We start from the raw sequence: 25,208 nt of genomic DNA, 5'->3' as shown, positions 1-25,208 counted from the left end.
AAAATATTTTTATGCATGTCTTACTTCAGATCTATGCATAATAAGGTGCATATTTTAATAGACATTTAAAGGTAGCAGATGACATTTTAATTGATCATTTTTAGCTAAAACAAAACATAGTAAAAGCTCCCAATTTAGCTTTTTAAACATATATTTTAAAAAAAACACAACTTTCAACATTAGTGCCTAAAGCTAGACATTTACATCTAGATGTAAGTGCTTAAACACAGATTTAGACACCCTAGTTTGAAAGCTATGAGATAGGTTAAGAGCAAGCATAGTCAGTGAATACCACTGAAATCAGAAGCACCATGGGGTACTTTTTGTTTAGAAGTGTAGGATGAAGTACAGTTGAAGAACATAAGGGAAAGTAATGCAGCATGTAGGCTTTTAAAATTAGTATTTTGTATGTCAGAATATGATGATAATACATAATACTGTCAAGTTATTCTTATAGAATTACATTTTTCCATTTGTCTGTTGTGATTTCAGAATGCTCTTATATAAATTTGTGTGTTTGCCTGGTAGGAAATTTTCTAGGAAGAGGATTAAATTGTGTTCAACAATTGTTTTTCTTTGAAATCATCTGACAAAGATGGAATAGAATTCAACTTAACGTGATCAAATGTTTTAGAAATATTTGCAGCATAGCCACCTTTTACCTTATATCAGTTGGGGACCTACATGAGAAAACACAAAAGGAGGGTTTTTTTTCTTCAAAATAAAGAGGGAATAAGAGTCCAAAAGAGTCATTTAAAAAAGGGGGAGAGAAATAGACACACAAATACACACAATTTATTGAGAGATAAAATAAGGTCACTCTGTTTATATTCCTTCATAAATGGGTACAAGAATGTCAGACACGTATAAAAAGATAAAGGAATGCTGTCCAAATGTTCTCATTAAAATATACAATATTATTCTTCTTGGAGGGAATTTCAGAGGAAAGTCATCTTGTATTTCTTTAAAACTCCAAATATTCAATATGAGATAAAAATATCTAGTTCTCTGAATTGCTGGAAAGGGAGTTGTGATAAGGAAACATTCACATGCTTTCTGGCTCTGTCTTGTAACAACATTTTGAACACTATTTCATTAGAGTGCACAAGTAAAAAAAAATTTAACCAAAAATTACCTTTCACTTTCTGAGTCACTGGAAAAAGAACCATGAGAAAACTGGACAGTGAAAGAATGCTCACTCCTGAAATTATTATGGATAGCAGCCTAGAAATATAGAACATCTTTCTAGCTAAAATAAGACAAGCCTACAAATAAACAGGTCACAGTGCATCAGATCAGAGAAATGGAAAAACTCACTGTAACTCTCCACCTTCATGATAATGTTTTATTTCTAGAAGGAGATTTTAAGACATTGCTATGTCCCTGCCAAAATGTTAATGTCTTGATTGCTTTAAATTTCAACTTTTTGACATCTTGCTAAATCCGCTCCTCCTCCTCCTCTTAAGAAAGTTTGCTCTTTAATTCATATGCAGGCTGCAGTGATGGAAGGTGATCCTGGAATGGTGGCACAGAGTTGCAAACCACCTTCAATCCCTGCTCCTTTAGAGGAACAAACTGCCCAAGTGAGGAGGTCTGTCCCAGAAAGGGATGGAGCCGGGCTGGTGAGAAAAAGCACTGGTTCAATCTCTCTCCCTCTTCTGACAGGGATTCTCCAATTTGAGAGATATCATCTCACTATTTTTTAACTCCCTTACCATGTGTTGAGATGGAATGTATGAAGGACACTCTGTAGAAATAATAAATTAAATTGCACTAGGTAGATGAATATTCAGGTGAATCTAACTGTATCCATGATAATAAGATAGCTAATATAGGCACTCTGGTAGAGATACAGAGTGTACTATATTAGTACACTGTTAAAACATGTAGTTACAATAGTTTTATTTCAACAACTGTAGTTCAGCTAGGACTTTTTAAAAATATTATTGTATATCAATATTCATTTACTGTTTTACTTATTTGCATAATTCTCAGTCAAAGGTAGCGGGAGGTCTGATTCTCCCTCGGACTACCTTTCTGCCTCAGTTTCCCATCTGCAAAATGAGGGTAACACTCAATTAACTCCCAGGCAGAAATGTGATGATTACAAACATTGATTGAAATGTTATATAACAATTCACCAGACTTCACACAGCACATAGAGTTTAAGCCTCAACGAACCAGGTTCCCTTGAGTTTTTCAAACTATTGGCAACAGTGGACTGAGCTCAACACAAATATGTGGGCTCCACTTCTCCCACAGCCAGTGGTGAGGGCTGGGCTAAGGAATCCCACCCCTCTTTGATACAAAAGTAGCACGGAAGTATGAGGCTGTCCAAGAGAATTGTATGAATGCAAATATATTTCATTAAACCATTAACATGTACTTAAAATAAAAATCACTCATATCTTTCTGGTGGGTTCAGTATATTCCCTCAGCAAAAGTGGAGCAGTCTTCCCAGTAAAGGGAAAGTACTGGCAAAGACAATTGCTAAGGTTTGGTACTGACAGCTGTATTTTAATTGTACAGTAATAAGAACAATAAGGGTGATCAGATCATTAGTGCAACGTTACTCTTACTGTACATCTACTGTATGGTATTCTTAGTGCTCTAGATGTACAGTGAAATATTCCAGACAATTATATAATAACTATTAAAAAGATATATTGAGACAGTGCCATTAGTGCAGTCCCATCCAGTCATCTTGCAGAATCAGCTGTGTTCTTCTCTGATAAAATAGCATTTGATATTAATGTGTGATGGGGTATGTACCCCACAGAGGCCCTGAAGGGGTTAATATGGGCCTGAGAGCCCAGTTATGGTACTTGGACTGCACTTGAAGGGAGGGCCAGGCTTAGTTGATCATGAGTCCCAGTGGGGCAGGAGCAGGCTGGTTAGTATAAAACCAGGAAGTTGACAGCAGAAGAGAGTGAAGGGAGGGACTCACAGAAAGGTGATGAGGAGGACACTGAAGAAACAGAATAAGTGCTAGCCCTAGCCCTGAAAGAAGAGTGAACCTATGGAAGTTACAGGGAAGAAAGGCTGAGAATAGCTGGGTAGGAAGATGACCAGGGAAACAGCAGCAAGGAATGGGACTGTGCAGACCTTGGCTGCTGGTTATAGGGCCCCTGGGCTGGAACCCAGTATAGAGGCAGGGCCTGTGTTCCCCCACCAGCCACTGGGAAAGTGGGACAAGACCAAGATACTTGGAATGGAAGACCATCTGAGACAGCATCTGAGTCTTACTAATCTATTAGAGTTCTTTGATGGGATCAACAAACATGTGGACAAGGGGGATCCAGTGGACATAGTGTACTTAGATTTCCAGAAAGCCTTTGGCAGGGTCCCTCACCAAAGGCTCTTATGTGAATTAAGTTGTCATGGGGTAAGAGGGAAGATCCTTTCATGGATTGAGAACTGGTTAAAAGACAGTGAACAAAGGGTTGGTAAATGGTAAATTTTCAGAATGGAGAGGGGTAACTGAGTGGTGTTCCCCAAGGGTCAGTCCTAGGCCCAATCCTATTCAACTTATTCATAAATGATTTGGAGAAAGGGGTAAATAGTGAGGTGGCAAAGTTTGCAGATGATACTAAACTGCTCAAGATAGTCAAGACCAAAGCAGACTGTGAAAAACTAAAAAAGATCTCACAAAACTAAGTGATTGGGCAACAAAATGGCAAATGAAATTTAATGTGGATAAATGTAAAGTAATGCACATTGGAAAAAATAAACCGAACTATACATACAATATGATGGGGGCTAATTTAGCTACAACTAATCGGGAAAGATATCTTGGAGTTATCGTGGATAATTCTCTGAAAACATCCACGCAGTGCGCAATGGCAGTCAAAAAAGCTAACAGGATGTTAGGAATCATTAAAAAAGGGATAGAGAATAAGACGGAGAATATATTATTGCCCTTATATAAATCCATGGTTTATATCACATCTTGATTACTGCATACAGATGTGGTCTCCTCATCTCAAAAAAGATATACTGGCATTAGAAAAGGTTCAGAGAAGGGCAACTAAAATGATTAGGGGTTTGGAATGGGTCCCATATGAGGAGAGATTAAAGAGGCTAGGACTTTTCATATTGGAAAAAAGGAGACTAAGGGGGGATATGATAGAGGTATATAAAATCATGAGTGGTGTGGAGAAAATGAATAAGGAAAAGTTATTTACTTGTTCCCATAATATAAGAACTAGGTTCCACCAAATGAAATTAATGGGCAGCAGGTTTAAAACAAATAAAAGGAAGTTCTTCTTCAGACAGTGCACAGTCACTCTGTGGAACTCCTTGCCTGAGGAGGTTGTGAAGGCTAAGACTATATATAACAGGGTTTAAAAGAGAACTGGATAAATTCATGGAGGTTAAGTCCATTAATGGCTATTAGCCAGGATGGGTAAGGAATGGTGTCCCTAGCCTCTGTTTGTCAGAGAGTGGAGATGGATGGCAGGAGATCACTTGATCATTCCCTGTTAGGTTCACTCCCTCTGGGGTACCTGACATTGGCCACTGTCGGTAGACAGGATACTGGGCTGGATGGACCTTTGGTCTGACCCAATATGGTCATTCTTATGTAGCATCTGGACATCTTGTCCAGTGGGACTTTGTTATCCAGGAAGGGGGGTGTGAGCAGATGTGCTAACGTGACAATTTCCCTTCTGGTTAGGCACAGCATTGCACAGAGTCTACTTGGTCTGGCGGGGCAGTCAGTCAGCTCCTCCTGCCTGAGCCCCTATGATAGTCCCATTCTGGGCTATGAAAGGTGCTAGCCACAGTCTCATTGAGATATATGGTTTCCCCTTATACTTGGTGAGGTTATCTTAGTCCTGATCCTCACGGGTCTAGAAACCCCTTTGGTTCTTAAGAATCTGAGGGGTCGGTAAGGGACCCCAGGCCGAAGCAGTCCACTGGTTTCCAGCTTGGGGCCCTTAAACCAGACAGGAAGAATCAAGCTTCAACACCTCCTCCTTCTGTGCTCTAAGCTCCTTCCTACCTCCCTTAGTTGTGTAGGTCCAGTCATCCCCTCTCTAGCATGTTGTCTCTGGGTGGGTTTTTATCAGCTAGCTGGCAGGACTGTCCTTCTCCAGCCTTCTTGTTCCTCTGGCAGCCACCCTGTCCCTCTGCTTCTCAGCTCTTTTATTCTCCCAACTGCTGTGAGCCTGCCAATCAGCACTGGCTGATGGTTGCTGCAGTAATTCATTAGTCACCATGCCAGATGGGGTCCATACACCCCATGACGGGGGGGACTATATTGTGACCTTGCCCAAGGTCTGAGTCACAAAGAGGAAGCTTCTCTGAGTCACGGGGAGGAGGCACAGTGCGAGCAGCCAATGGAAGGGGGCATCAGACTAGGTGAGAGCTAATTCCCAGATCCAGCCACAAGGAGGCACACCTACAGTGAGTGGACCCTTTAACAGAATGAAATCATAATCCAATTTAAATGATGACATATTACACATCCAATAAACCTTGAAAACCCCTGAGCAATCAGCCCCACATTCTTCACAGTTATCTATACCTATAACTATTTAGACCTGCTCCTTTCTTATGATTCCCTCCCTCCCACCGTCAGGTGAGCTAAATGTTTTCCAAACTTTGCAGTGAGAACCAGGCCTACAGTGTGTTGCCTCACTCTTAAAATAAAGATGTAAAACTCATTATGTATGCAGAAAACAATTTTAAAAACCATGTCTTAAATGTCTGCAATCTCACAGTTAAATAACCTAATTTACTTGGAAACAATGAATACAACTGAAATAAAAACCTATGAAAAAATAATTTATACTTATTTGAGCAAATACTTTGGGCCTTTCAGTCAAAGGAAATTATATTAGAGCTGCTCTTACCCTTCTTCATACCAGCATGACCTCACATTTATGATACCCTGCGTATCATGCCTAAGTGCATTTATTATGATGATAAAGTTGTCATGGAAGGAGAGTGGTTACTAGAAGACTTCAGATTTGCTCCCCGTCCCACTCTCAGTCCACCACCTATCTTCCTACAAAATACATACTTCAAAATCTACCACCCTGATTACTTCACTCCAAGCCTACACCTACAAAGGAAAATGCCTCCTACTCTGCTCTATGACTCACACCCAACTTTCCTCATGAAAGGCCCTGTCCAACTAAAACTGAAGTCAGTGGAAGCCTCCTTCTTAATTCTTATGGGAGTTGGATCAGGTTCACAAGGATATGGCCTGCAGGCCTGTTTTCTCCCTTGCATCTATTTTCTCTGTCTGTTCCCACTGCCTCAATTGTTACCTGACCCAACTCTTTCCCAGAAGCTATGCTTTCATTCCTCCCCTCCCTCCTGCAGTACTTAACCCATGGTCTCTCCTATCATGCCGCTGCCTGATCTCCCATTTGAGATACCATACTTGGAGATTTCTTTTGATGATGATGCCATTATTATTTTCCTCAACTCTGAATTCTGGCTGTCCTCCTTATACTTACTGCAATGCCACAAACAGCAGATGTAGCATCCAAAAAGGCTGCAGACATAACAGCTACGTGAAAGAAACAAGAGCTGACAGCAGTTGAGTGCTTTGACAGAACTACAGAGCCAATTGGTCCCAAACTTAAAGTGTTTCTCTTCACTCAGCCAAGGAATTAATGACCTATGATTGGGCTTGGCAGAATTCAAGTTTTGTTATGTAATTTCAACAGATATTATCAACGTTAATTTTTAAGCACTTTTTTTTCAATTTTTAACTTTTTAAAATTTCAGTTGTGATAAATTATGCATTTTAGGCATTTTTTCTATATATCAATTTACATTTTCACAGCTTCCACAGGATTTTCACAGGAAATTATGAGGGTTGGGGGGTGTCAGACAGTAACTGTTTAATGACAGGAGACATTATAGTTTTATAACCTTTGAAACACAAATTGTCAACATATATAAAGTAAATATCCTTAAACTCTAGTAAGATCTCAAGCAGCCTGTTACATTACATTACCTATATGTACATTTTTTTTAATCATCGATGGAAATATTTTTCCATCAGTTTGTGTATACAGTGAAATTGACATCTACCACTATTCCTTCCAAACCTACCTATGATACAGCATTGTACATACACATCCTGAACTATACTAGTGATGACTCCAAGGACTGGGGGGAGGGCATGAGCATAGAGTATATCGGGATGGCCAACCTGAGTGTGAGAAGGAGCCATAATTGACCAATGTACATTGCCAAAGACCCAAAGTAATACGTCAGCAGCCCCCACATCAGCTCCCCCCACACCCCACTCCCATCAGCTCCCCGCCACCCCGCTCCCTTCCGCCTAATGGCAGCCCCACCAATCAGTGCCTCCCGCTCCCTCCCTGTACCTCCCAATCAGCTGTTTCATGGCATGCAGGAGGCTCAGGTCAGGGGAGAAACGAGGGCATGGCAGGCTCAAAGGAGGGGGTGGGAAGAGGTGGAGTGGGGGCAGGGCCTGTGGCAGACCTAGCGGTTCAGCAGTGAGTACTCCCCAGCACATTGGAAAGTTGGCACCTGTAGCTCCAGCTCTGGAGTTGGTGCCTACACTAGGAGCCACATATTGACTTCTGAAGAGCCGCATGTGGCTCCGGAGCCACAGCTTGGCCACCCCGGAGTATATGGTCAGAAGATCACAATACACAGGCTAAGAATGACTAGAGATCTTTACAATAACAAAACTGACAGCAACTATACTGAATCCAAATGATATAAGATCTGATCTGTATAGTACAAATAAAAAAAAATCTGACACAATTTGGGGAATAGATTGCATTGTCTTTTATGAAAACCTGAAATTATATTATTTCTATTATAGGTATGTTTGTCTTTTTTCTTTTCTTTTTTTTTTTCATTTTTTAAAGTAAAACATAGTAGATAAAATACAGACTAAATGAATGTATCTGTTTGTCACTAAATTCAATCAATGCTTGAATAAGATTTCACAATAATTTTATACATTTCAACTACCCACTAGACACACAATCCCCATTGTAAAAATAAAAAGTTAAACACATTGTGTAAGGGCTGACACTGCAAATTTAAGTAATAAAATAAAGATAGAACCATAATAAAGTACAGTGTCTTTGTTTGGCTGCAGATGAATAAAGGCTGGTTTATGATTGGATTTGTCCCTTTTTATTTGTGATCTAAAAAGCTTTTTATTTTCTGTTCAGCTTCTTGTTCAACTATTGAGCATCTTGGCAGGGGATTAGACTAGATGACACTTGCTGTGATTCTATGATTTCAACATTAGTGAAGGGGAAAGAATCTGGTGGCTTGATCACATGATGAAAAAATAGCTAGAAACCATGCCATAATATTCGTATACATTATGGGCCTAATCCTATGCATTCAGTGTCAACTGAAGTCAATAGAAAGACTTCTGTTATCCAAGTCAATGCTCACTGAAGTCCCCAGGCATTATGGTCAGGGCTTTGGCTTGCCACTTTGCACTCCACGGCTGGTGGATTCTGGACCTAAAGTTCATGTAGCCTGCCACAGGAGGATCACCCCAATGTCGAGAAACCCTCTGGTTGTGTAGAGCTGGCAAAAAGACCTGGCTACTGCTCCCAGCTGCTGTGCTGACCCATTGGGGTGTCAACGTAGCCATGAGTGTGCTGCAAGAAGGATAGCGTAAACCCGGAGGACCTGGCCCAGAAACTGCAAGACTTTTGCTTTACACTGAGGTCACTGCTAACATCACACAAGATAAACTCACTCCCTCATACCTTCAAATAAAAATATTTCAAGTAATTCCATGCACCTCTTTGGTGTATTCCACTTCCAGTTCCAGTGGAAATCTCTTAGATGGTAGCCATTTTCTTCACACACAAGAACAAACCTTTCCCTATAAGTCCAATGTAGCTATAACCAGAATTTAAATTTGCACACTGCATGCGCCAAAACCATTTTGGTCTTTTGGGTCTTTCATTCTGCTGTAACAATCTCTCATAGTTTCCTTTATTTTTCACTTATGGTTGTGGCCCAATAATGTTGTTGATGGTTGTTAAGTGCTTACAGTGTATTTGATGCTGCACACAAACAGATACCAAAATAAAGCCCTCCCAGGAGACATTACAATCTAGACAGAGACACAGGAAGACAAGATACTCCAGAGAGATTTCCTTAAAGTTTTTCATTAAAGTTTTTCATTCCCCATTTTCCCCTCATGTTAATTTAAATATGAGATGATAATATATTAAAATCTGTTCAATATATCTAAATATACTGCTCACACACAGGCTCTAGCATTCAAAATTACTTCCAGCTGAGTTACATGAATGCTGTGGCCAGCCACTCATGCATTACATACAGAGTAACACCAGCAAAACTCCCAGTTTCAGCCCTTGACCCCCAGAAATGTGTGTCTTTTACTGCCAAGATCTGTTGGACAATGCAAGCTTATAGAAAGTCCATCATTTCATCAATGGAAAATGATATGCACAGACCCTCTCATCTCAAGTGGAGGTTCCCAAACACTTCAACCCAAACACACACTGGTTTGGATAAAACAATAAAACAAGTTTATTAACTACAGAAAGATAGATTTTAAGTGATTACAAATAATGAGGCATAAAGTCAGAATTGGTTACAAAGAAAATAGAAGATAATACGCAAACTAATACCTAACACAGCAAACTAAATGGATTCAAAGCAAAGGTTTTATCCCACCATATGCTTACAGCAATCTGTACTGACTGAAAAGCCTCCCAACCAGACCCCTCCCCCAGTTCAAAGGTGCTTCCTTTTTCTTTCAAGCATTGTAGCTGCCATGAGTAAAGATCAGGGGAGGGAGGAGAGAGGTGATATAGAGGCCTCTGTTTCTCATTTTTATACCCTTCTCTGCTCTTTGAGGATTATGTCCAGATGGGGTTCAGAAAACAGCCAGTCTGTTTACATGGAAACTCCCAGCTGTGTCTTTGCCAATATGTAACGTTCTAACTCACACCCTTCTTCCTGCCAAAGAATGGCCGCTTATTCAGGTGATAGTCCATGATAGTCCATTTGATTCTGCTGATACCTGGCCAGGATATTAGTGTTTCTTTTGTCTTGGACAACTAGTTTGGGCCTGCTTTTTTGACTTTGGAACATGTTACCACAGTGTTATATAATAGAATCTTATAACTGCATACAATGTTGATACACGTGGTTTATTGGGACAATAATGTTCAGCAGATCGTGAATTTTCAAACATTACCTCACAAGGCATATTGTGTATGAAATTTATAATAGTCTTGTAAAAATGGTGAACATGGGGTACAGACTTGTCAAATATATGTATTATACTTATCAACCCCTCCTGATCCCTCCTATCACACCCCCTCTAGTGCTCAGGTCTCTGGCTGTCCATGTTGGGGTGGAATTATGTGATTCTACCACTCTCAGTGCAGGCTCTAAATTGCAGTCCCATGGTTATCAATCATGATTTACTTCAGCAGATCTGACGCATGTCCAGACACTGCAATTCTGTTCCCTCTGGGACAATGGCTAGTAATTATGGACCAATCAGCCGCCTTAAAGCAAAGCATTATATATTCGGAACTAAAGCATTTAAGAGAAAACACATTTTAAAAACAATAAAACAGACTACACACATGTCTAGCCTACCAGGTGTTTAAACATATACCACCTGGGGAACCTGGTAAAACTAGCTCCTTAGAGACATTTTCACAGATTTCCTCTTTGTCAGCTTGTTTCACTGTCAGAGCTCACTAACAACTTCCTGAGCAGCCCATGACAATCCTCTTCGCAGGCATCAGGACACTTTTTAACTGGTTTACATTGCATTGATCTGGTAACTCCAAGCTTTGCAAAATAAGGTTTGGAACATGTTGGAGACAGGATCCTTGAAGCTAATAGCTTGCCCCTTTGTCTTTCAAAAGCGTTTGGGTGTTCTTTTTTGAGAAGCCATTACATCACCTTCATGCACAGACCCCACTGAATTCAAGCAGCATAGGCACAGAGTGAACATTCTACTACCCCCAATATAAGTTAGATCAATAGTCACATAGGAAATTTTAATAGCCCAATATGCAATAATTTGCCATCACTGACACTGTCACACACATTGTTCATAAAATGATAACATGTCAGTAATCATAATATTACATATCAGCTCCACATCTGTCACAACTTTAATATACACCTATTGTAGTACTAGCTCATGCTATTTTTTTCTGAACTTCTTCTCTTGTTTTATCAGCCATGAACTGTACATTGTAGTTACAGTAATATTGCTCAGAGGTAATGAGTAGATTTTATGTTTGTACTACATGTCATCTTTATAACTGAAAATCTTTCAAATGTTGTAATACTTTTAAAAGCATAAACAAGGACTAAAAAGGTCAGGTTAAACACCATCAAGAAAGGGTCTTCCTCAATAGCCCAAATAAATTACACTGTAGTGGACACATGACAAGAGAAAGGATTGGAACACTTCAAGAGGTTTGAAATCTCTGTTCAGTTTCTATAAGGAGTTGCATAAGAGTTTATCTGATCTTTTTGGCACCTCATATTCGTAGATAGGTAACTAAGTAACAGACATCAAAGAGATGTCCTCCCCACAGAGGGGCCTAGGCCTTCCCTGCTTAGATATCATCTCCAAAGTGGAAGACCCAGCAGCAACTCTTGGGCAGATTTAGGATTCAGAGCTCCCTCTGGCATATTTAGGGGACAGAGCTTGCTAAGCTTGCAGGGTTGGCCAACCGGTGGCTCCAGAGCCATATGCAGCTCTTCAGAAGTCAATATGTGGCTCCTTGTATAGGCACCAACTCTGGGGCTGGAGCTATAGGCGCCAACTTTCCAATGTGCCGGGGGGTACTCACAGCTCAACCTCTAGCTCTGTCACAGGCCCTGCCCCTACTCCACTCCTTCCCATCCCCTCCTCTGAGCCTCCCATGCCCTCACTCCTCCCCACCCAAGCCTCCTGCACGCCACAAAACAGCTGATCGGGAGGTGCGGGGAGGGAGAGGAAGGCGCTGATTGGCGGGGCTGCCAGTGGGTGGGAGGCGCTGGGAGTGGGGTGGGGGGGAGCTGATTTGGGGGCTGCTGACATATTACTGTGGCTCTTTAGCAATGTGTTTTGGTAAATTCTGGCTCCTTCTCAGGCTCAGGGTTGGCCACCCTGCTCTATTGCCTTTTCAGAGAAAGACTGGCCGGCCCATTCTTCCATCAAATCTCATCACATATCTTCCATGTTTGAGTAGCTTTCGAGCCCCGTTAAGGGCAATAAGAGTTTGTGAATGCAGCAGTGTTTTGTGTGACATCTTTCTCAACCACAGCATGTTTCAACATTATTAACAAGCTAGCCACTGCAGGACTCAGCAGAGCGTTTGTGGGTCCCACTCCTGAACTGAAAAATGCCTGCCCAAAAAGATGACCACCAGACTTTGGATTAAATGAATGGTTCAGCTGTCTGCTCTCTGAAAAGGCAGGAGTCTACTACTTGGTCTCTACCTCCAAAGGCAGTGTGAGGTAGGCAAGTGGGTGTAGGGAAGAATGGGGTGGTTGGACGTCTCCCATCTCCACATCTGAGGGAAAGAGATTGTGGGTTCCTTAACTGGATACGTCAGAATTTCCTAAAAGTTTAGTTCTAAAAATGAACAAAAGTTCAAGGAGAAAATGGTAGAATCGATTTTATCCAAACCAGTTTGCTCATCCCTCAGCAGGAGATTATAGATGTGGTTTTATTTTCATTATGAACTCTTGTCAATTAAAAAAAACAGCTTAGCTGGTGCTGGCCTGCCGAAGCTCCCAAAAGCTTGTTGGTTCCGCACTTGCAAAGCTTTAACTAATCTGGGCCCCAAAAGAGAAATGCAATTAACGTGGAAAACAACATTAAGTCTTTCTACCAGCTGCCTGCAAAATAAACATATGAGGTACAGCAGATGAGTTACTTAAAAGCTCCAACAAAACATAAATACAAATCTTCATGAATCATGCTCAGAATTCTTCAGAATTCATTATCTGTATGTATTAATCTTTAGTATGCATCCTCTTTCTCTGTACAAGACATCATGGCAAAAACCAGAACTTTTTCATATATAAACATATACAGTCTAATTCAGGACATTATTGCTTTGGATCTCTCTGAAATTAGAAGCAGATATGATGAGAATTTTATCACATCCTTCATTCATTTCTACAGTACATGTATATATATATTCAAAGCACTAATCTGCTCTCACCTACATGATGCAAAGGCAAAGGGATGTTTTTTCCTATAAAGTAAGTAGGTCTAATCCTGCTCCCATTAAAATTAATGGGAATGTAGCCATTCACTTCAATAGGAGTAAAATCAGTTCCTAACAGACCTATGCAAATTAGCTATCTATGCTGTCAGGAAAATACAGGTATAAATAGCTGAAAGAGCAGTATGTAGTAGAGTAAAAATATAGGACTAAATTTTGACCCGGCTAACATGACGGAGCAAGGGACATAATGGGGAGCATGGTGGGGAACAAAGCAGGAGAGGAAGCAGACTCCAGTGAGTTACTACTTCCCATCCCATCCCATCCCACTCCTCCCCTAGGTACAGGTGGACAGGAGAATGAAAAATAGGGTAGAAAATGGGCAGATCCTTGTCTCCACCCATGCCCACTTCACTAGGCAGAGTAGCTGTGCCGGTGCACTGGGCTGCACCAAAGATACACCCATTGCAGTTTACTCCCTCCCCAGCTGTAAAAGAACCAGGAGGGAGATTATGGCTCTGAACCACAATCTCCATCATGCATTGCCTGAGAGGCAGTGTTAAAAATTGCTACATCCTACCCAGGGTAGATCATCATTTCATCTAGCCAACAGAGATCAAGCTATTTCCTCATCTGTCTCCTTTGTCAAGCAAATTACCCCTGATGATAGGTCAGCATAAGTTCGCAAATTCAATTTGCCAACGTCTACAATAAAGACAAGTTGGGCCAGGCTCTTACCAGACAAAACACAGGCCTCTTAGCATGCAACAATACTTTCTATGCGTGCTCATTAAATATGTCTTTCCAACAATTCTGCCTCCTTGCTGCATCATTTATTTCTAATGAAATCATGAACACCCGCAACTCCCAGTGCAGATAATAGCAGTAAAAGTCAATCCACTCTTTGTGGGCCTCATAGAAGACAGACATCATTGTCATTTTAACACATTCAGAGTTGTGGTTTCTTGCATTAATGTATGTTGTAAAATAAGATTTTTATACTGCATAAAATATCAGATTTGTCATACAGAGTACTGAAAATTTACCATATACACTATTTTAATACTTTAAATGTACAAAGGCAAACTGTCATTTCAGGCCAGATGACTCCTTTGAAAAGCATTCTCTCTAGAGATTTTCTGGTTACACAGCACAGGTTGTTGTATTTTTCTCTCTGGTTCTTTTTATTATTAGAAACATTTGCATGAAAACAGGATCTTTGTTTTCGATAGTTCATCTGCTCATTCCTCCCTTGAGGTCATACTCTTCTGTTTACAAAATTATGCAAAAACCAACTGTGATGTCATAAAACAGAATATTTTAATTTCAAGTAAGAATAAGCCTCTTAAAAACAGAGATCCTCTTTCCATGCTGATGTCAATAAAAATGACTTAAAATACATGTTTATATAAACAAAATTCTACCTTAAAATGCACTTCAGACTTTTTCAGTCTTAAAAAGAAATATGAAATCTCTAAACAAGAAGCACTTTTACCTTGTAGTGCTTCATTTTTCACCCACTCTTTAACAGAGTAATGACTTTCTTCATTTGGGATGGTTCCCAAATATGCCAACCTCTCCCTGGCCCACCTTGAGGAAGAATTTTTTGAAAAATACACAACAAAACCAATGATATACCTCAGATATATCAATGATATTTTCATGCTCTGACATAAACTCCCTCAGAGATTTCCAACACAACTTCAACAATTGCCACCCATCCATCAAATACTCTCTGGAACAGTGGTTCTCAAAGCCGGTCGGCCGCTTGTTCAGGGAAAGCCCCTGGCAGGCCAGACCGGTTTGTTTACCTGCCGCGTCCGCAGGTTCGGCTGATCGCGGCTCCCACTGGCCGTGGTTCACCACTCCAGGCCAATGGGGTCTGCGGGAAGCGGCGCGGGCCAAGGGACGTGCTGGCCGCCCTTCCTGCAGCCCCCATTGGCCTGGAGCAGTGAACCATAGCCAGTGGGAGCCGCGATCGGCCGAACCTGCGGACACAGCACGTAAACAAACCGGTCCGGCACGCCAGGGGCTTTCCCTGAACAAGCGGCAGACCGGCTTTGAGAACCACTGCTCTAGAATGCTGCCACACCAGTATCAACTTCCTGAACACCACAATCAGCCTCAACAATGGAACCCTACAGGCAACCATATACAAGAAACCTACTGATCACCACACTTACCTTCACAGATACAGTAACCACCCCAAACACACCAAGAAATCTGTTATCGACAGCCTGGCACTTAGATACCACAGAATATGCTCCAAGGAGAAAGTCCAGGATACATACCTTAAAATACCACCTTTACCACAAGAGGACACTCCACCAGAGAAATAGATCACATCATGGAATGGGCCACCCAAATACTCTGAGAGAACCTGCTTCAATACAGAAATGAAACCCCCACCCACACATCCCTAATTTAAATCTACCACTCACACTGGAACCCATACAGGGTATCATCAAACAATTACAACAATTACATACTTGATGAGGACCACATCTTGAAAGAAATATTTCCTGAACCCCCTTTTCTGGTCTTCAAACAATACCCACAACCTCACCAAGGGTTTTTTCGCTTTCCTCTGCAGCATGGGGTATGGGTCACTTTTGGTTTAAACTAGTGTAAATGGTGGAATCTCTGTAATTTGAAGTCTTAAACCTGATTTGAGGACTTCAGTAACTCAGCCAGAGGTCAGGGGTCTATTACAGGAGTGAGTGGGAAAGGTTCTGTGACCTGCAATGTGCAGGAGGTCAGACTAGATGACCATGATGGTTCCTTCTGACTTTAAAGTCTATGAGTGAAGCTCCTCATCCAAAGTAATAGACCACATAGACCAAGACACACCAATTCAAATCAGCAGTAGGTCTTGCCAGAACAACAGTTGTAATACCTGCAGACATATTTGTACTGCTGTGATGATCAATACCTCCCACAATACCCCTTTCAGGATCTTACATATGCCTACCACAATCGTGGTGTACCTCATCCAGTGCATCAAATGCCCCAACAATTATGTGGGTGAAACCAGACAATCACTGCACTCTCAAATGAACACACATAGAAAAATGATAAAAGACACACAGAAAACTCTAGCACCTGTGGGCAAACATTTTTCACAAAACAGTTACTCCATATCTGACCTCTGAGCCCTTGTCCTCAAAGGAAACCTGCGCAACACCTTCAAAAGATGAGTCCAGGAGCTTAAATTCATAACTTTGCTAGACAAAAAAAAAATCATTGACTTAATAAGGATACTGGTTTGATGTCTCATTACAACAATCTTTAATGTACTAACTCTCTTTTGACCTATGACCGCAGGTGTTAATGGCCCACTTCACTTTGAACTGTTCCTTGTAACAGGTGGTAACTCCTATGCTTAACAATCTGTTCCACCTAAAATTTAGCTCAGGCACTCTAATTACCTTTCCCAGACTTGAAGAGCTCTGTGTAGCTCAAAAGATTGTCTCTGTTCCATCAACAGAAGTTGGTCCAATAAAAGATCCCATAATATTATCTGTATCCCATAATTTGCAGACCTTTTTTTCAAATACCCACAAACCCGAATCACCCACCTCGCTATCCGCCATCTCTGACAGAAGCGTGGAACCTGCACAGCTCTGCACTATTGTCATAAGCCCTGCAAGCACAGGGTGCACAATCCTGACATATTTTCAGAGCCACAGGAAGGAACAAATCAGTGAGGAACATGACAATTCCTTGGAGGACAGATTGCTGTGGGACATACGACCCAGTTCAAGGTTGTGAGGGGCATTAATGGAGCAACTGCAGATGGTGTGGTGCTGCTTATGGGCCTGAGAAATGAGCACTGACTAGTGGTATTGCACCTTAGGAAGGTTTGGGATGATGAGCAATGGCTGCAGAACTTTCAGCTGCTCAAGGCAACATTACTGGGTCTGTGCACTGAGCTCACCCCAGCCCTCCATCACAAGGACACCAAAATGAGAGCTGTCCTGACAGTTGAGAAGTGAGTGGCAATCGCACTGTAGAAACCTGTAACACCAGATTGCTAATCGTCAGTCAAAAGTCAATTTGGAGTTCAGAAATCCACCATGGTGGCCACTGGCATGAAAATGACCAGAGCAATTAATTTCCTTCTGCTACTCAGGAGTGTGACTCTCGGCAATGTGCAGGACATGATGGATGGAGTTAGAATCATAGAATATCAGGGTTGGAAGGGACCTCAGGAGGTCATCTAGTCCAACCCCCTGCTCAAGGCAGGACCAATCCCCAATTGGATTCCCAAACTGCAATGGAGCGACAGATGGCACGCATATTCCTATTTGGGCATTAGACCACCTTGTCACTATGTCAAAAGAAATGGCTAATTTTCCATCCAAGCATTGGTCAATCACTGGGGATGCTTCACTGATGTCAATGTGAGCTGGTCAGGGAAGGTGTGTGACACTTGTCTCTTTAAGAACACTGGACTGTTCAGAAAGCTGCAAGCAGGGCCTCTCTTACCCAAAAAGTGGATTACCATTCAAAATGTTGAAATGCCAATTGCAATTCGGGGACCCAGCCTAACCATTGCTTCCTTGGCTCATGAAGCCATCCACCAGCCATCTCGACAGCATCAAGGAATGATTCAGCTACCAGCTCAGCAGGTGCAGAATGACAGTTAAATGTGCTTTTGGTTGATTGAGGTAGGCTGGTGTTTGTACTCACATGATTGGATCTCAGTGAGAAAAAATACCCCGATGGTTATAGCTGCCTGCTGTGTCCTGCATAGTATCTGTGAAGTAAAGGGGGAAAAGTTTCTGCCAGGGTGGCGGTGGAGTGGCTGTCTGCTGAATTTGAACAGCCACATACATGGGCTATTATAAAAGCTCAGCATGGGAGCTATATGGCTCTGGGAGGCTTTGAAAGACCATTTTAACAGTGAGACACAGTAATGCATTTGTTTTACTGTGCTCTACCTGGCCCTGCTCTTTTGTGGACTGGTAGGAATCATCTGCTGTACGTGTAGGAATAAAACATAGACAATGCACTTATTAATTTTGTTTGTGAATGATCCGATGAGTTGTGCGACACCGTGCAGTTAAAGGAAATTGGTTGCTTTCAGAACTGCTGAGCACTTGGCAGCATCCTATGTGAATTGATAACAATGAATTATGTTCCAAACAACGAAACTTTATTGTGTAACAAAATCAGTGCAAAAAAAGTGCAATTTTAAAACAAATACATTCAAAACATAATAAAACTTGAATTAATTCACAGAACAAAACTTATAAAGGGGAAAGAGCATTCATATCAATTTAAGCTACAGCTACACCAACTGTGGCTTTCACAGTCCGTGTAGGTGAAGCTGTGATTGTCTTTAATGTCCCCTTGCGGAGCAGGTAGGGGTGCAGTGGCATTCCCAATATTGAGTACTCAAAGGGCTGCAGAGGGAGGCAAGCCCAGAATTGTTGAACCTGCAGGTCCATTAGAGTCTACAGCAGTGGGGGGCAACCTGCAGCCCATCAAGGTAATCTAATTGTGGGTCACAAGACATTTTGCTGACATTGACCGTCCTCAGGCATGGCCCCCCGCAGCTCCCAATGGCTGCGGTTCACCGTTCCCAGCCAATGAGAGCTGCGGGAAGCGGTGGGCCACAGAGACATGCTGGCTGCAGCTTCCCGCAGCTCCCATTGGCTAGGAACGGCAAACCGTGGCCACTGGGAGCTGCAGGGGGCCATGCCTGAAGATGGTCAACATCAGCAAAATGTCTTGCAGCCCGCAATCAGATTACCCTGATGGGCCACAGGCTGCCCACTACTGGTCGACAGCATCTGTATTTGCCGCCTGAGAATCCCCATTATATCCTTGTGCAACTCCCTCTCCTTTTCCTGTTGGGACTCCTGAACCTTTCTTCTCTCCAGGCTGCCTACAGTGTTCATCCTCCTGTGCTCATTGTCTGATGCAGCACTGACTTGCAGGATCTCACTGAACATGTCATCCCAAGACCTCTTCTTTCCCCTCCTTATTTGGCTCAGGCATTCCACAGGTGTGCAGGGAGAGACCCTGAAGACCTCAATGTCATCAGCTGCAGATATAATGCACAGAGGTACCATTGTCAGCATATTCACTATGGAAAACAAAACTTAAGATGCTGAACTTGCTCCCCTTCTCGCTTGTGCTTGGGTTTGATTATGCACACTGTCAGTCACAGCTGTGGTGAGTATGGCCCGCTGAGGGTGAGGGAAATGAGGAAGGAGTTGCTCTGTTGCATGATTCTAGTAGTATAGGGCAATGGCACTGAATACTGACACCATTTTCTACAGGGATTGTTAATTTTAGCTGATATATCACTCTTGAGGGTAACAAAGGCACAGAGAGGACAGCTGCTGCTGGCGTCCTGAAACCGCCTGAGCCTGTATGCTGTTAGCCTGTGTACTGCAATGAGGCTTGCCGAAGTTATCACTGATTGGCATAGAAAAGTGTTCTGCTGTGGAGGAAGAAATAAGGCTGCCATCTCTAGAAACCTGCAGCAGAATATTGCAGAGTGCCTCCATGAAAATTTCATCGAGATCTCTGAGGAGGATTCAATGACATCCCTGTGTACATAAACAAACTGCTCTGCGTGCCCACCCCCCACCTATTTCTAGAGGGGAAAGAAAAGCACAGAGGAACTCTACCTCTCCTGGTTGCACCACTACCTATTCTAGCAGGAGTAAATTAATGAAAAGTCAAAAGCCGTATCCTACTATTTGGGGCGGGGGGGGTGCATCTTTGAAATGAAAAATGTATGTACATACTGTGACAAAGTTCCTTCTCTGCCTTGGTGGGTCCTGTGCTTATTGGCGGATTTGCTCACCTCAGAGATTCACAGCAGCCCTCAGTTTCGCCAGTTTTGCTAGTGGCTCAAACCTGCCGTTGACTCAGCTAACCTCATCACTGGCCAGCATGGGGAAATGGAAAGAGAACAATCCCCTCAGTCTCTGCTGGTCCACCTAGTAGGTCGGGACAGGCCAGGGACCTTCCCCTCTGGTGGGACCCCCTGTATCCAATAGGGAGTTGGGAGGATGGGGGAAACCAGGGCCCACCCTCTACTCCGGGTTCCAGCCCGGACCTGTGGATCACAGCTGTCTACAGTGTTTCTTGTAACACCTGTGTGACAGCTACAACTCCCTGGTCTACTTTCACATGGCCTCCTCCAAACACCTTCTGTATCCTCACCACAGGACCTTCCTCCTGATGCCAGATAGCATTTGTACTCCCCAGTCCTCCAGCAGCATGCCCTCTCACTCTCAGCTCCTTGCGCACTCCTCCCTGACTGAAGTGAGGTCCTTTTTAAACCAGGTGCCCTAATTAGCCTGCCGGTCTTAATTGATTCTAGCAGCTTCTTAATTGGCTCCAGGTGTCCTAATTAGCCCGTCTGCCTTAATTGGTTCTAGCAAGTTCCTGATTGTTCTGAAACCGCCCCTTTTACCTTACCCAGGGAAAAGGGACCTGCTTAACCTGGGGCTAATGTATCTGCCTTCTATCACTCTCCTGTAGCCATCTGGCCAGACCCTTTCACAATACTTACCCATGGTTCCTTCCTCTGCATTGGGCTTGCCTGTGCTTCACTGGCAGGAATGCGGTGGAGTCAAAAACCAGTTCTGGCTCGCTGCACAGCTAGATCCCTGTTACCTATCCCACAGATTCCTCTTCCTCATCCACCACCTCCTCCTCCTCTTCCTCACTGTTCGTGGCAGGGGCCTGTGACTCAAGCTTCTCTGAGGTATCCACAGTGCTTTGGGGCGTGGCTGTGCGGTCTCCATCAAATAGGACATGCAGCTCATTGTAAAGGTGACATGTCTGCAGCCACAGCTCTTTGGCTTTCATGTGGCACTGCTGCTGGTCCCTATCATGCCCCTTCTCTGGTATCCCCTGAGCAATCTGCTTCTAGATGTTGACATTTCTGTGGCTGTTTCAGAGCTATGCCTGCACAGCCTCTTCTCCCTACAGGCCCAGGCGATCCAATATATCCCATCTACTACAGGCAGGAATGCATCTGGAGTGTGTAGCTAGCATGGTCAGCTGGGCAGTTTCACTTAACAATGGAGAGCTGCTAGAGGTGCTCGCCAAATCAGGCAATCAGGAAAAGAAATTCCAAAAATTCATGGGGCTTTAAAGGGGAGTTGGGGCTTCCACTCTCCTTGATCCCTGGGCAGTGAAGTTCACAATGGTGACCAGAGCAGTCAGTATGGGGCATTGTGGGACAGCTGCATTGACCTAAGTGCATTGACCATAGTTCTATTCCACTCAGGGAATAGCATTACTATGTTGGCATAACGAGGCACTTACATCGGTGTGCATAACCAGGTCGACGCAAGCTGCCTTGCATCAACCTAACTTTGAAGTATAGACCAGGCCTGAATACAATTCCCAGACCTGAAAAGGAGCTCTGTTTAAGATCGAAAGCTCATCCCTTTCCCCAACAGAAGTTGATCCAATAGAAGATATTATCTCACCCACCTTGTGCTTAAAGTTAGGCAGGTGCTTAAGATCCTGGTTGAACTGGGGTAAATTCTATTCCCTGAGTACAGAGATGCTAACATCTCATCAGCTGTGTAAACAAGTGCCAGTGTTCAAAATAGAGACCAGATTGAGGCCCTTCGAAAACATGACCTATTATTTTTATAATAGGAGTTACTTAACTTTTTGAGAGACACTACTATCAGTATTACTTGTGGTCATTGTTCAACCATGAAAGACTCAGGGAAGTTTACGGAATAGGATTAACCTAACATTATTAAATCAACCTGCTAACCTGCCTAAGTCCACTTTTCCATTCAGCATCTTTATAACCCTCTTGCTTTTTGTGGCTGGGTGTATTTTCCATTTTGTACTCTGACAGCCCTTAGCCATTGTGTCTATTTATTTGGGAGCTATTTTATAGCATAATATTTTGATTTTAGAATTATGATTTTTATTATCAGATAGACTTTGTATGACCAGTTGTCAGAAGAATTAAAATATAATGGGGATAGTTATAGGTACTGATCTTCTCAGTCACCCCCTGTGACACCCACAACACTCCTATAACTTAACTCAATACTTTCAAAGACTTTGAAAGCTAATAAACATTTCCTCATCCTCATGATTTATTTGTTTGCACTATTTAAAATTACTAGCGACCATAAAGGATAACCCTTCATCCTCCATACTGCCATGACCTTTCTGAATGAGGACTGCCATAAAAAAACCCAACACTGCAGCATTTCAAATCTTTATGACACTGTCTGACTGACTGTTCTTTCAACAGCTTGCTGGTTTTCTAATGATCCCTCTTTCTGCTTTATTTCTCCAAACCCATTTATTTTCAGGTCTATACTATCTTCCAAGGGCATATACTTTCTCTCTGTACAATTTTCCTCTTTCCAATGATTGAATAAAATTCTAATAATAGGCTTTAAATAAAGTGATTTTTTTAAATAATATTGGTACATATACAAATATTTTCACTATCAGGAAGACAACAAGTACAGTACTGCCAACATTACTGCCCCACTTAATGTTCAGACATTGAATCACTGAATAATAATGTACGTGATATTTCAGTTATGATATAGAAATTCATGATTGTTCATCAGCAGTGTTATTATATAATATTTATAATTAACTAAGGGGAGAATCTGGTATCATGTATGTTAAACAACTTGCTAAAGATATTTAGATATAACACTGAAAGTCAATGCAGCACACAGGCAGGCAAACAAACCACCAAAATAACTTCCTTCGAATGACAAGAAAAAATGTAGGTGAGGCCAAAGTTTGATAGTATTTCAAAACATAGTGCTGCCTACTTATGGAAGCATTGGCTACATTTATTACTAGTTGTACACACATATATCAACCAACTTCTTGTGCCTAATCCTGCAAACACTTATGCATATGCTTAACTTTACATATGTGAATAGTCCCAATGAAGGCAAGTATTAAGGCAAATAAATATTGGTGAGATTATTTACATCAGAAATGCTCCCACTACCACACTGAAAGGCTCTTTGATCCCAATCCTATATCATTAAAGCCAATGGGAGTTTTGCCATTGACTTCACTGAGTGCAGGATCAAGGTGTTTGTAAATTAGTAGGTGAAAGGGGAAGGAAGAAGTAAGGATGTTGCAGGAAAACACTCTTGTCTTGTCTATCGAGACCGTAAGCTCTTTAGGAAAGGGAAGTCTGTTACTACATGATTGTAGCATCTAGCACAATGGGGCCCTGACTTCTGCTGAGGCATTTAAGCATTACTGTAATGCAAACAAACAAAATAATAAGTCAATAGCAAAATGTGCTTTAAAATTAAAATAGCAAATGAGCATCAGAAACAAGTGACTGGGGTACAAGACACAAGTAATGTTGGGCAAAAAGTTGTGTGGGCAATGTTGCATGTACGTAACTGGAGGCCAAATTGAGTCCCTTTACATATTCAATCCCTAGTTTCACACACAATCTGAGTAACTCAAGGATGTTCTTACTATATCCCTCATTAGTTCTTCACCCCATTCCCCCACACCAATCATTTGTGTGTATGTTAAACAACTTGCTAAATTTACAATTTTTATTTTAAGCTCTTTAGGACAGGGACTGTGTCTTATATGTTCTGCAAATCATCTAGCACACCTCTACATGCTGTAATAAAGAACAGGAGATTTCCAGAGGCACACAGGGCAGTTAGTCACCTAAATCCCATTGATTTTTCCCTTTGTGCCTATGAATGTCTCCCACAATAATAAGAACAATATTTTCTGAAATATTAAATAAAATGCCTGTTTTAGAATGTAAAATGATTATAGGTCCAAGTATAGCTTAAAATATCATCAGTTATGAATACAGTATGCAAGCAGATTAAGGGTGTATATATGGTTATGTGTATGACTTGAGCCTTGTTTTCGAAAAGAGTTCCCCTCCATCTCTGTTCTCCATTCTGCATGTAAACATCATGACTAGAGCAGAGTGAAAACTCACAAGTTCCATCCTGTGCACAATTCCAACATGTGTTTTCATCCCAAATAGGATGAAAAGTTGAAATATCAACTTTTGGCTGAATGAAAGATTCCAGCAAATTTAGTGCAAAAATGTTGCACCGTTTCATTTTGACACTTCAGATCAAAACATTTCAACATTCACAAAATCAGCGTGTTTCAATTTAATTTGTTGAACTGATCCAAAACGCTTCATTTTGAGTCAGTTCAACATTAAACTGCCTTTACCCATCATGGCACATTTCCCTATGGGAGTTGTCACTTGTGAGCCTGATATGTCCTGTGAACAAGTAGCCTCCTCTTGGATGCCTCCTTAATGCCCTAGGACAGCTCTGCAAGCAGCCCCTCGCCTTAGTTTCTCCTTGTGGTTCCTCAATAAATTCAAAAAGAGGCTTTTACATGTCCAATAACAACAGCCCTCCTGGGTTAAAGTCCAAAATTAAACACAAAAAAATCTTCCTTCTAGATTTACACTGGGCATAGCCCTAAACTCCCCTGGTGTCTCAGGGCTTTCCTGCTTTAGCAATCTACTCTCAGCTCTTCTCAGCTGGGGAAACTACCCCAATCTCAGGATCTTCCCTGCAGAAGCTTTTCACACTCTCTGCAGCCTCCTGGGCAGCAGCTCCTGCTGCTGCCCTCCCTGCAGCTTCCTAATACTCTTTATAGGGAATCACCTAGACCCTAACCCAACCCAACCCACCCCATTCTACCCTATGGTCCAAGCTCCCTGGCCAGACTACTTCACCTATAATGCACCCAAGGTCATGTGGCTCCCATGAGCACCATGCAGCATCTCAGGCTGGTGTCTATGTTGCATTATGGGAGATGTAGTCATCCTGGAAGCCTACTGCAGGAGAGAATTGGTACCAGACCTACAACTCCTGTGAGGCAATGCACTGTTAGGGAAATGCAGTTTAATGTTTTGTTGAACTGATTCAAGACTAAATGTTGTGAGGCCATTCACAAAATAAAATATTCCATTTTGGGGTCCAATCAATCCAATTCAGTTAGATTTTCCTCATGGAAAATTGAAAAAGT

Source organism: Caretta caretta, chromosome 1 (assembly GCF_965140235.1).
Source record: "Caretta caretta isolate rCarCar2 chromosome 1, rCarCar1.hap1, whole genome shotgun sequence".
NCBI lineage: Eukaryota > Metazoa > Chordata > Testudines > Cheloniidae > Caretta > Caretta caretta.
This window is presented reverse-complemented; position numbering follows the sequence as displayed.